Consider the following 14,419-nt stretch of genomic DNA (forward strand, 5'->3'; position numbering starts at 1 on the left):
AAGAGGTCTTAAGCTTCATTCAACCAAAAAAAATTAGATTCAGTGTTGTAACAGTTCGTGTAGTACAACAATAGGTCGCATCCGTTCTGGAAATTTCGATGTGAAAGATGTCTCGCTCTAGTCGACTGGATCGTCGTTGAAAAAGTCGATGAAATTATGGAAAATATTAACGAGGACCGTCACATAAACAGCCCTAATGTACTCAACATTCATAATCAAACGCTCTTGATGATTGATCATGGTCCAAGTGTGGGTGAGCTCGACAAATAGTCACAAAGCCAGGATTGACGCCTTGAAAGGTTATGCTGAGTGTTTGATGGGATTGGAAAGGAATCATCCACTATGAACTGCTCCAGTCTAGTCGAATGATTGATTCTACATTTTACTGTCAATAACTGGTGAAATTGAAGCAAGCAATCGAAAAAAGGCCAGAATTGATCAACAGAAAGGCATTCGTCTTCTATCAGGACAACGCATAGCCCACACATCTCTGATGACTCAGCACAAACTGGAAGAGCTTGTCTGGGAAGTTTTGATACATCCACCATATAGCCCTGACCTTGCACCATCGGACTAACAATTATTTCGCTTAATGCAGAACTCCCTTATTGGGGCAAAGTTGGTTTCAAGAGAAGACTGTGAAAATTACTTGTCGCAATTTTCTGCCAAGAAACTAGAAAATATTTTTTTACTGATGAAATAATGTCTCTGTCAAAAAAATGGCAAAAAGTGTTACATCAAAATGGTACATATTTGGTTCATTAAAGTTCATTGTAAATAAAAGAGAAGAGGAAAGAACTTTTAGACTACCCAATATAAAGCTGCATTATTGATATTTGTTTATTCCAATAGAGGCCAGAGTTTAATTAGTAATGTCTTAACAGGCACAGTATAGCAGATTCGTGCAACCGCAGACTTCCTGTTTGATTGGTTTGAATCCCTCGCTTTTCTAAATCAACAGTTGTCATTCAAGTCACTTAGCTTTCCCATACCAATTTGTAAATAATTTCGTGATAAGATAGGTCAAATGACATCCATTAAATATGACAAATGATCAACCGCTGACAAATTACGGTTTTAATAATCTACATAATTTTTTATGAAACTCCCGACCATTATAGCACAGAAAATGTTATAGTACTCGTACATTGTTGTCAGTACATCACGGCTCGTATAACAGTGTTTCAAAACTTGATCACCGAGCGTCTGCAACAATGTTTAGACCACGTTTTTTAATTACAAACTTCTTAACATTCTTATGAAAATGGCGTTAATTAATTATACGCCTTAATTGTTTGCTCTGCTGGCCTCATGAAGTCCCACAATATCAACAGCCATGTGCAGCGATTTAACGTCCTTCTCACCTACTCATTGGTACCGCAGTTTCTCATAAACCTCGACTGGATGCGATTTGCGGCAGCTAAAGCCGAGGTATATACATATATACATAAGTATATTTGCTATACATAGTTTTTTATACCTTCTTTTTTGTGCAAACAATTTTCTTCTGCGGTTCAAAAAGGAGGCGTAAGAGAAAGCAGTGAAAGAGGACAGTGGCAAACATGTCAAACCCAACACAAGTTCGAGAATACCACCTTTGTTCAAACACAATTCTACAGGCCAGTAATTCTATACATATTCAATTCTTGATATTTGAATCCTACAAATGTCAGAGCACTTTTAGTATTTCTAACTAACTGAAAACGTTTGGGTTACTGTTAGATTCTCATCACAAACCATTACTTAGCACAAATTAATAATACCTTGTTCACAGTTGTATCCACGGGTATAAGACAGCAACAGTGGCAAACAGTAAAAACGAAAGCAATGCCTGCAAACGCAAAAGATCAACAGTAAGCAGCACAATAGCGCGGCAAGTGGGCCTCTCCAGATTGAGCAGCCAAAGGAGCGGCTGGCGCATGTAGCGTGCAAGCGTGCTGGTACGCCCTAAAGCATGCCTCAATTATTCGCAAGTGAACGTCGCAAACGTCAGTCTGCCAATGCCCGTTTGCGGCCACCGCGCGCACACTCTGCGCCACCCGCTGGCGCGCGGTTCGACACCCATCGCCTGGCATGCCTTTTTCGCTTTCGTAAGCGGAAAGAAAGCGCTGCACACCTGTGTGTGTGCGTGTGTCTTCATATTTGTGTGCATACAGGTTGGCGCGGAAGAGACCGGGGAGCTGCAGGCGCACCGCGGCGTTCGCAAGTAATTTTAAAAACTTTGTAAGGAACTTCTACTGCGAGTAAAGTGAAGTACTAAACGTTGAGAAATCACTTGCTTGTGCTGCTATTATTATTGCGAATGTTGCAGTTGTTGTCAGCCATGTTACTAATGTTGTACTCGTAATGTTGCAGTTGCGGCACTGTACATGTATTGCGCTGCAAGCAATTTACTCACTACAAGCAAAGGTAGCCAAAGACGGCGAGTACTCCGTGCAAAGTGCGGGTGTTGGGCACAGCGCGGCTGCACGCTGCTGAAAAATAATGAAATAAATCATTGCAAGAGCAAACAAAGACCACAAAATCAACAACAACAACTGAATCGACCATAACTGAAGGACGCACTACTGTTTGCAGCGGAGAAGAGATGTCGAATGAGAAGTGTTTGCAAAAAATAACAAGGTAATTGTCTGAGGCTCCCGGAGAAAAATTAACCTTTTGAAAATGAGCAGCGAACAATATTCGCTTGCTGTCGAACATTTTGTATTAAGATGAAGATTTGTTAGTGTCAGACTTTCATTTTCCGTGAATATCGCTTGGCGTTGTTGGCAGAAAAATGTAGTTAAAATGGAATAATATATTTTTAGAGGTATGCCAGTGACTGATGGTAATGTATGGCCTCTAACCTCACAATAACACGTCCAATATCAGCAACTGGAAATAAAGAGTTTACGCCTTCCCTATTTGGATTTGGGTAGTCGAAGATGTTGCTCTTTTTTCTATTGAATGCCACTAAGTCAAGAAGCGGAGCTGCGGAGTGTCTATTTCCAAGGCAAAGAAGCGATTGCAATATTAAGAGACTCACCCATATAGTACAACTCAATCCTAAATTTGTAATGACCGACATATAATACCACTTGAACCTTAGATTTGAGCTAGGAAGGTTCATTAATTGGCTAAACCTTTTCAGATTGTACTCTGCCACCAAAAAGTGCTCCTCTGCCTTGGTTCCCGTTTATAGATTGATTTTTCAAGTTAAACTAATTGTTTCGGAGGCGAAATGAAGCTATGCATGCAAATGAATAAATAAAATCAATTAGGAAACTCCATAAAAATTTTAAGATCTGACGTTCGGCCTATTTCCGAAATCAAGCTCGACTGATACACTTAAGATTCTTTATCATATCACACCTCTTGGCAATATTCCCTGGACTATTTGCACAAATAGCTTTTAGAAAAGCTCATAAAAATTGAGGACGTAAACTTTTATACGTAAAATGTTCCGACCCTCACATGCTCTTTCTCACATCACCTGCCCCTCACACCGCTTATAGTCTCTGCGTCGTTCAATTTGAAACAAATTATCAGTTTCATTGCGTTATTTTTATGTTGACTGCTGCGGATATTAGTGTGGTAATTTAGATGTTCGCGATTGATGAGCTGTCAACTAACTGGACCACGCGTGTGCACGGAGCTTGATTCGCAGCCGCAAGGAGCGGCAAAGTCCGTAGATGCCACTCTAAATGCTCCTGTTGGCGTTAATGTTGTTGAATCAATCAAAACACCCCATACAATTGGGTCCGTTGCGTAATGTGCTTGGGTCATCATCACACTTTCGCGTAATCTGCTGCTCATAAAATTTCTGTTGAGCTGGTAATAAAAGAAGCTGAAAGATAGGGTAACTTTTATGCTTTTCCTAGCCTGCGGAAGGAGCGTGTCGTTAATTACATATTTATTTGGCGAAAGGACACTTAGTGGACAATGGAAATGAAGACTTTTTAGGGAGCACAAAAATGCTGTGTATTAGTAACATTAAGATAATTCTGAACAGAATGGTTCTAGAATTTCAAATCTTATAAAGAATATGGTTTTACATTTCGCAGCTAAACAGTAGTATTTTCTTTTAACTACCAAAATTGGTTGTAAGGCGGTGTTAAATTTACGAGTACAGGGTGTTTCTAAGAAAAATATTTTTTTTTTTTGTTTTGCAATTTTTCAAAATTCCAAACTTGAAGAAGATGTAATAAAACAAAATTTCGGATAATTTATAAAAAAGAGGCAATTTATATCAAAAAGTGTAATATTTACTAGTTTTGAATCTGAAAAGTCTCATACCAATAAAATTCACTATCTTAGGACCATAAAAATTTCAGCCACAGAAACATTGAAACTGACGAAAATATCATACCAAAGACTCTCAAACTGATGTTTCATCAATGATCCACTGATATCCGGTGCTTGGATGCGCTTGGGTTCAATGCAATGCAATAAATGTTACGTATACGCCATGTATTTCATGCAAAGCGCATTGCATTATGTGCTGCTTTGAGTTATACGGATCCGCTGCTTCTTTTCATCAACGAAGCAACACACACACACATTTGCTGCGTTGCACAGACGCCTGCTGATATGGCAGGCGTTCGCGTGAGTTAATGCGTCAATGTGCGTTTTTATGCCTATTATGCTGGTGTTTGTGCGCGCTAACGATTTTTCTATCAAATTAACGCGTCGCACACACTCGCACGCTCACATATGCAAAGCCGTGTGATGACGGCAAACAAGGTCTAATGCAATTTGCCAAATGCACGCAACATCCCACACTTATCTGAATGAATGAGCGTCACGGCGGCAATGTCGCGCGTTTCATAGCCAACTGCCCTGACATAGATTCTCGTTTTCATGAATTCCGCCACCGACTGAAGTGCGCCAACAATCGCACTCACACACATGAGTGCGCGCGAGTACATGCACAGCCACCTACAACAACACAGATGCACATATTTAGCAGACAAACGCCGAAGGCGCATTCATTGCCATCAGCGCGCCTACACACATACATACAGACATATGTGCAAAGAGCACGTGGGTGTTTTGATGTGCGCGTCACGTGAGCTACAATGTGAATGCGTTCTGCGCGCATGCGAATGAATTAAATGGCAGGAGAGAAGGCGCTCGCAAAGGACATTACGAAGCGTTGTTCCGCATAGAAGCGTCGCCGTCGCCGGAGCTGTCGCTGCTGCGTTGCGACCATTGCATTGTCATTTGTTGTCGGCAATGGATTATGGAAGGTGCCAGTCAACGTTGGAAGAGGTCCCATTTTTGTTGTTATTGCCCTGCACATATCACCTCTTTATTGCATCATGTGCCACAGCATGACTTGCCACATACACACCGACACCGACACCGACACTGTCATAGTAAGCAGATTGCTGACACATGCTAGGGCTAAAATGCACTTTTCAAATATATTTGTGACAGTGTGTGTCTGTTGGTGTTTGTGTATGTGTTGTGAGCATATCCGCCTAAGGACATTTGTACAATCACATTTGTCAAAGTCATCTTAGTGGGCTTTGCGTCAGCCGTCGACAAAAAGTGAAATAACATTCTGCACATGCATTCATGCCTCACTCACATTGATGAAAGCTGCACGGTCTCGTCCAACCTGCATACAAATACATTTAGCGAACAACAGCAATTGTTGCCAGCATAACAGGGCTTGAGGAGAATATAATTCATAAAATTCCTATGCGGGCGCCCATTCACACACACATACATGTGTTTCTGTTCACTTGACGTTTTTGTAATTCACGCAGGCGCAGCTGTTCGCACTTAATAGAGCTTTTAATGGATTTTGCGTTGGTCGCGCTTTAAAGTTGAATGCCCCAATGGCAATGTTTTTCATTTTCACTGACATCTCATCTCGGCGTGCGGGCTATTCAAGGGAAAAAATTATGGGATATCAAAGAAGATTGTGGTTGTGCGGTTTTCATTCATTCTAAAATCACTCGTGCTCACACTTATTTTTATTCTACGGCAACAGTTCGCCTGCCTATTGCATAGGCATTGTAAGGGTAAAATAATTTCATTATAGCATTTGGATTTTTAAGTACGAGTATATCGAATTTTCCCATATTAGTGTCGCGTATAAGTATAAATAATCATTTGAAAACTTATGATCTTCAGATGGTTTTCAATCTTAAAGGTGTCTCATTTTCATGGAGCCCAGAGGATCTCGAAAAAAGCTGCCGCTTTATCCATGTGGCATCATTTTTTGAGTTGTTGGATTTCACGATGAATAATTTGTGTAAAAAAGGAGTAACAATTTCTTAATTAAGAAAATTTGGACTCATAGTTCAATTTTCAATTCCAATTTTGGAATTTTAAGGCTAAAAGTTGTAAAATGTTTTAATTTAAAAATGAGAATTAAAAACTGAAAATATAATTTTAAACCAGAATGTACTTTAAATAATATTTTTATAAAAATCGGAAATTGAATGTTTCATTAAAAAATATATAAAATTGATAAAAATAAATGCTTAATTGGTTAGATACATACATAGGTGGCACTATCACATGTATACGACTTTTAGTTAGCGCTAAGCTTCAAAGAACGCATGGTCAGATCATTAGTTTGTGAGTTATATCGTTTTGAATGAAGCTACCTTTGTTCTTACGGATAAATATGGTAATAAAGCAGCACTTTTCGGGGGCAAACGCTGTGGCAGCCAAAGTTTGGTTTGATGAACATTATTTGAATTCTGCACTAGGAAAATCAGTCGTTGAATAGTGGTTTCCAAAAATTTGAACGAAGCAAGATTAACACCGAGGAAGTTGAAAGCAGTGATCTCGCTTAAGAGACTATTGCCGATGAAAACATCAAAAAAGGCCCTAAAATAATTTAGATGCCCGTAAAGTGACGTTGTTCGAGAGAGCTGAGTCGCTAAAGATATCAATCTGTGCAAAAGATATGTGACAATGGATGAAACACAGCTGCATAATTTCACTTCGAAGTCCAATCGACAGTCATCCGAGTTAACTGCACACAACGAACCAGCTCCAAAGTGTGGAAAAACGCAAGAGTAGGCTGGCAAGGTTATGGCGTCTGCATTTCGTCATGCAAATGGATTAATTTTTAATGACCATCTTGAAAAATAAACGACCATTAGCAGCGACTATCATATAGCGCTATTGTATCACCGAAAAGGGTCGCATTTGAAGAAGAAGAAAATGCTGTTTCACCAAGCCAATGCACCGTACTACAAGTCAGTGAAAACGATGGAATTGGGCTTCGAATTTTTTACGCATCCAACGTGTTCTCTAAATCTAGCCCCCAGCGACAATTCCCTGCTCTCTGATTTGCAAATAATTTTCGTTAACGTAACTTCTCGAAACTTTCGTCGAATAAAAAGATGTGATCAACGAACCTGAGACCTATTTTGAAGCAAAGAACAAATCATACTATAAAAATGGTATAGAAAATTTGGTGGGTCAGCATATCACCCTTGAAGGGTACTACCATATATTGAATAAAAAAAATGAAATTTGCCTTTTTTTTTAATTTAGTTAACACTTTTCCGAAATCCGGTATATTGGATTAAACATTTCATTTTCAATTTTTAACCTGTTTTTTTTTTTTTTGAGTTTAATTTTTCAATCCCGAACTTGAAATTTGAATTTTTTAATTTTCGAACTTGATAATTTTGGAATTACAAAGTAAAACAAATATTAAAACGTTCTCTTTAATGCATTACTTCCAATCCTGGCGTAAAATAACACCTATTTTACTCGTGTTTTTGAGAGTTTTATATGAATACCACCTTCAGTAAAATAGGAGTTGAAAGTACATTTCGGAACTTCGATTATATATTCTAGGAGAACACAAATTGAAGAAATTCTACTTCTTCTATATTCTAATATAAAGAAAACTAGCGTCACTGAGTTGATATTAATTCAGACGAACACCATAACTTCTTCAACAATGGTGTGAGCATGTCGAGGTTTCAAAAATAAATCATTACACTTAAAAATATTTAGCTAAGTAAATTACGCTCACATAAATATCGAGATAAAACCGCAAGTCCCTAAATTTTCAGCCACCGCGCACCTGCACAGCAACACACGAACGCTAAGGCAGGCCGACGAGGGCTAACTAAATTCTCTTTTTATCAACTTTTGCAATGCGAAATTAATGGCGTCGTGATACGCCGGCAGCATGTGCGAATAAATCTCCCTCTAAATTGTATTAAACATTTATAATGTGTCCTTAATGATGGCACAAGAAATACGCACTCCTGGCCAGAAGTCATTGCCTCCTAGTGGCTTTTAGCGCATAAAAAACAACAACAACAACAACAAACAACAGATAAAGCCCCAGTCATATCCTGCCAGCGCTGGGGCGAAGCACAAAGTCGGCAGAAAGCGGAAAAATCTCTGCGCGGAAGCAATAACAGTTGAAAGCATTTCGCGCGCACTAAATTTGGCAGGCGTATGTCGGTCCAAAGCGACCATACGTAGGTATATACATACACACGTACATTAAGCGTGAGTTTGTGTGCTAGGAGCGGAGCAGATAAGTAACTCTTAGTAGCCACTTTAAGGCGTTTGCAAGAATAAAATACCCTTATATGAAAGCTTAAATATTAAATTCTCGGATAGCCATGCGGCAGTTTAAGTCTTTAAGAAGCAGCTGTGAGAAGCCACGACAAAGAAGAAGGAAACAAACAAATCACAACGATTTTTCATTTTTGTATAAAAAGCAAGTTTCAGAGTAAAAAATCTACGAACTCAAAGTGAGGATATAAATTACGCAAGCTTGTGAATAAAAACCTTTGCAACATTTCATTTAAACGCCTACATACATTCGCCTGCATACCCACACACACATACAGACATACACAGAGGCACGCATTCATTTTAGCTGACCCAAACGCTTTCAGGCTTCTCGCCCCAAATCAGCGTGGACAGAGGCAACCGCCTGAATGGCGGTTTAAAAACAGACAAACGACCAGGCAACTAACCGACCAACAAACCACACTAGCAACTGAGCGGCTGGCCAAACGCCGACCGAACTAGACGGCCGTCAAAGACCCATAATTCTTTGCATTCATTTTTGTGCTGCCTTCTCCGCACTTTTTTTGACGCCATCGCAGCCGTGAAGTCTCAAAGTGGTGCGAAATATTTTGTGGCAAAATGGGTCAACAAAAATGTGTTTCGAATGTGTGCGTGTTTCGAAACTCAGTTTAGTTTGCGCCTCTGTCGATAAAGACTCCCTGCAGAGAAATACTTTCTTATAAAGTTCAAGTCAACGAAATCAATTGGTCTCAGTGTGAGTCCTTTGGTTGCACGTCAATAAGTTAGTTTAGTCGAAAATTTCTCGAAGTTATAAAAACTAAACTTGATTTCGAGATATTTTGGAGTGAATATCCGCTTCTAATATGAAGAATCTCCGCTGTTTTGGGGACACTTTCACATATAGAAGTGTTGTATTTTCCCTAAAGGGCGGTTCAATTGTAGATATATGCTCCTACTTAGCGGACCGTCAGATGTTTTAGCAAATAATTAAATTTTGTATTTTTATATCGCTGTGTTAGGGCTAGCTTGTCTTCCTGAAAGTTTGATGGTCACGCATAGGCAGAAAAAAGGCTTATCGCGGCAAACTAAATCCGTGAACACATACTGTTAAGCGATTAAGCCAAATCGCTGTGCGCTCACTTGATTGATCGTTTGCTTGATTAAATACCTGTGCCTTCCATACTGCAGCCTGGCCGTTTCGATTTAATGCACAGTAATCTATCCGACATATTCTGTGTAAAGGCAGACAAATTCTGGAGGAATTTTTTACATACACCATAAAGACGCCCATTAATTTTACGTCGATACCATATTCCTTGATATATACGCATTTCGTCACCTAAAATGCAAAATAACGTAACATCGTTTTTTATAAGTTTTCAGGCGAAGGAAACCCGTTATAATAGAAACCACTCATATTGAAACAAGATTTGAGTTTTGCTTATAAAACGGTTATATATTGGTTATGTATTGGTTATATATTGGTTATGTATTGGTTATATTTAAGATGGGAAGCTGAAATTTTATACTTCATGTATGTAACTTGATGTAGTGAATCGTAGGCAATAAAAAAATCAGTTTCGATATTTTTGATGATACGTTGTCTTGCCTTTTAGGTGACGATATGCAGCGTATAAAGTATAGTAAATCAACAGAAGTCGTTAAATTGAGTGAATATTCGATTAAGCTGCTTAGATTTATAGTGTGTATTTAAATAAAGATATCTTGTTCAAGGGCAATGTTCACCTCCTCGAAGTACCAACAGAGTTGTATGTCGATTCTACCGAACTCATACCGATCGTTTTCATATTTATCACCCAATAGCCATTTGCCTTAACTTCCATAAGATGAACAAGTGAACTTCTAGTACTACCATTGAGACAGAACTTGCTCAAGCATTGGCAAAATACAATTTTATTAACCAAATCGGCAGAAGTATTTCAATCATTAATTCTGTTACGATACGCACTTGCTTTGGATATTTAAATTCCCCCACTTTATTTATTAAGCTTCCTACAACTCATTTAATACATCATACTCATTTAATAAATCGAAGTGAAGTGTTTGCTGCGGCGAATTTCGCATGCCAATCACGAGTGCGACAAATCACGATGCATTAATGTCTCGAAACTGGCGAGTACATCAATGCAGACTTTGTTGAGCACAATAAAGCACTTCGTATATTTTTATTATTTTCCCACATTTATTATGACACCGAGAAATGATAAAACACAATACAAGTCCACAGCGACACACACATATGCGTGCACATCCCAGAGTAATGTCTGGCCTCGATGCAGTTGTCCTTGCTGGCCGGCGGCCACCGTCGGTGCATTCAAGAGTGATATAATGGACTGGATAGTATCTCTGTAGTAATATCGACAATCCATCGCATGTGTGTGTGTATGTATGTGTGCACTAGATTGGTAGTTGCTCATAATGTCTTCGTATAGAGCTCGTACAAAAGTCGTTTGTCAAATCGATTGGCAAAACAAGCAGCGTGCAGCCGGCAACGAGTCACAGAAAGCAATATTTTAAGCAACTCACAAAAAGAACACATGAAGTGCATTCTGGTGAGGAAGCATATTGCATTTGAAGTATAAATTGATGTCGGTTCCACAATTACTTGCATATATTTACAACAAAAACACTAAACATATTCATAGCACTGTCCTGCTAATAAATGCGAACACTATTTTTATCTCTGACCGACTAAAAAGGGGTTGGACGAAACTTCTGAGTTGAAACGTGTTTATATATGTATGTAGATATGTATTTGGAGTTATAAGTTCTCCATAGTTTTGTACATTAAAATTAAAAACACCAGGGAATGTTCCATAATTTTCAAATACTTGAAATGCCTTCAGGAGAGCACAATAGAAGATCGCAGCGCAAGCCTATTATATTTCCATTTATGAACAATACCGTTAAGTAATCGGTATAAAATTGTTTATGTTTCCAAAATAACCTCTAATCTCCATATTTCTGCAAAAATTTTGTTAGCCATTTAATAACAACTTTTTAAAGTTCCCAACCTTTAATAAAAACTAAACTTTATTTAGACGGTTCTGCACTGATAATACTAACTTACTTAATATAACACTTCCCAACAAGTTTCGTTAAAACATATTTGCTATTAACGACACAAACATGTTTGAAAGACCAAAATACAGAATGGGAACACATCTCCCCTCCCCGTCAACCCTTGCACGTACCAGATATTTTTGAATAAAACAAGCAGAGAAGTTTAAACTGAAAGCGAAATTGAAATTAATAGCAAGACAACAATAACACCACAACAACAACGTAATAGATATAGACAAAATGTGCAACAGCAGCTGCAAGGAGGCAAGTGTGGAACGGCCTGGCCAACAACGTCATTTAGGGATCATGCGCAACTGACCCAGTAAGCACAAATCATATCGGTGACCCACCGACACACACACACGCACACAGTGCAAATACGCCCGGAAGCAAACAACACCACACCCTTATATAAATAGCGGCAAAAATGTGAATTGTATACGATGAGCATAACAGTAAACTTTCGATTCGCATTTGTACCTCCGGCCAGTTGTAGCGTGTATGCAAATTGCCATGGTTTGGCCTTGTTTTCTCATCTGCTGATACACTGGTACATACACGGCCAGGGTTTGTTTATTTTTTAATCCATCTACTAGTTTTAGTTTCCGACTAACTCCAATAGCTGCCCCCCAGCCAGCCACCCGAAACTATCGCAGGTTCAACGCACAAGCTCCCGTCGGCCGCCCGAAACAGCGTCCATGGAGGCCAGCGCCGCAGAGCATTCAACAAAGCACATTTCCACAACTTGGAATATTATCACAGCAGAGATAGAGAGATGAAAATCGGCGCATGCTGAGCGACTGAAAGGGTTGGGGGCAAAATGCTGCACCAGTAAGAGAAAATTTATATAAAGTAGCTGAGCAGTGAATGGACCGGCCACCTCCCTGGGCGCTGCGCTGGGAAACAATGCCGAAACAACCACTGCACTTGCACTGCACTTCTGCCGCTTTATCGCAGTTTAATGTTGCCTCTGCTGCTGCTGCTCTGTCGGCTGCTTTAATTCGCTTCACTAAACTTTTGTGTAATTTAAATCCGCACTGATTAAAAACAAACATATAATAAATGTGGCATGCAAACTTATATTTACACTAGCACATGAACTTTCAATTACAGGAAAGCCAAGGCAACAACAAAAACATTAATTAAAATATTTCTCTGAGTTCTTTTAGAAACGCCTTGGAAGAGTGCAATCGGCCAAGCATTCAAATATAAGCTTATTGATGGTCGCTCTTAAGCAATGAAATGCCTCGGGTGCGTTTTCAAGGGACTTCTGATCCATTAGCCTTCTAGACATTATGTAATCACCGTACATGTCAGTTGAGCCAATCGCGCTTATAAGAGTGCCACGGACATCATTTTTAAACTTTTCCATATCCGCTACCGCAGTCTGCAAAAATCAGCGGATTTTTATTTTGTTTTGTTGATTTTTAGAAACGAAATGTTACTCTTAGCCAGAATTCTGCAAGGACAGAACAGACCTAAGGTCGCCAAGCAATCCTCGTCTACTTATCTTATTTTATTAATTTAAGTTCGAATGTAAGCCAGCATTATAATGGGTTATCAGAAAAGTCTTGCGGTATTTTTATTGATTTTTTTTTTTTTATTAAAATTGAAATGAATTTTTGATGACTCATGCTCAGCTCTTGGCCGATGCAATGGCTGCTACTATTTTGTTGCAATTAAGATGCTTAATCGATTTATTTATAATGAGAGGACCAATCCTACGTACAAAACTCGTCCCAAATATGGGCGGTGTCCGATGATTTAACAGGCCAGTTGGATCTTTCATGATACTTGATGGAATTCCGTTACGAAGTCTGTAAGTCTATTAAAGTATCATTAGTAGAGTATTCTTCTTCCAATTAGAAATTTCAACCAAAGCCAAGTCCTTCTCCACCTGGTCTTTCCAAAGGAGTGGTGGTCTTCCTCTTTCTCTGCTTCCCCTGGCGGTGCCCGATCCTGCGTTGAATACTTTCTGATCTGGAGTGTATTCATCCATGAGGACGACATGATCTAGCCAGCGCTGTCTCTTAATTTGCAGCACTATGTCATTGTCGTCGTACTGCTCATCGTTCTATCGACTGCGGTATTCGCCGTAAGCAATGCGCAAAGGATCATAAATCTTCGGCAGAAGCTTTCTCACGAAAACTCATAACGTCGATTATCGTCCATGCCTCTGCACCATATAGCAGGACGGAAATAATGAGTGTCCTATAGAGTTTGCTTTTTTGTCGTCGTGAGAGGACTTTTCTCAATTCCAAAGTAGCACCTGTTGGTGAGAGTTATTTTGTGTTGGAGTTCGGGGCTGACGTCGTTGTTGGTGTTAAAGCTGGTTCGAAGATAGACGAAATTATCTACGACCTCGAAGTTATGACTGTCAACAGTGAGAGGGAGCTTAGTCGCGAGTGCGACGACTTGGTGTTTAATGACTGGTGATTGCATATAATTATAGTTCAACTTAACATTACTGGCCTTATTATTTTGACAGCTATGACATTAAGTACCTTCAAACATAACAACATCTCTTAATGAAGGGCGTGGTCATAACCCGATTTCACACATTGCCTTCCCACAGTAGAGTTTCGACCTCGTTAACGCATACTTGCAACATGCACAGCCCTTATGCAGCTACGCGTTTGACTCGTTTATGAATATATTACGGTGCGCCACCGCCGCCAACTCATTGTTATGCAATTAGACACTTTGTCAGCCATTTAGAATGTTTTTGTGTCATTTAGTGACAAGTCAAAGCGGATTTTAGTCGCAACCAAAATACTTATTCATAGCCCCGGTGCACAGTGCCCGGTGCTAGGTCGAGAGGTAA

Source organism: Bactrocera dorsalis, chromosome 2 (genome assembly GCF_023373825.1).
Source record: "Bactrocera dorsalis isolate Fly_Bdor chromosome 2, ASM2337382v1, whole genome shotgun sequence".
Classification (NCBI taxonomy): Eukaryota; Metazoa; Arthropoda; class Insecta; order Diptera; family Tephritidae; genus Bactrocera; species Bactrocera dorsalis.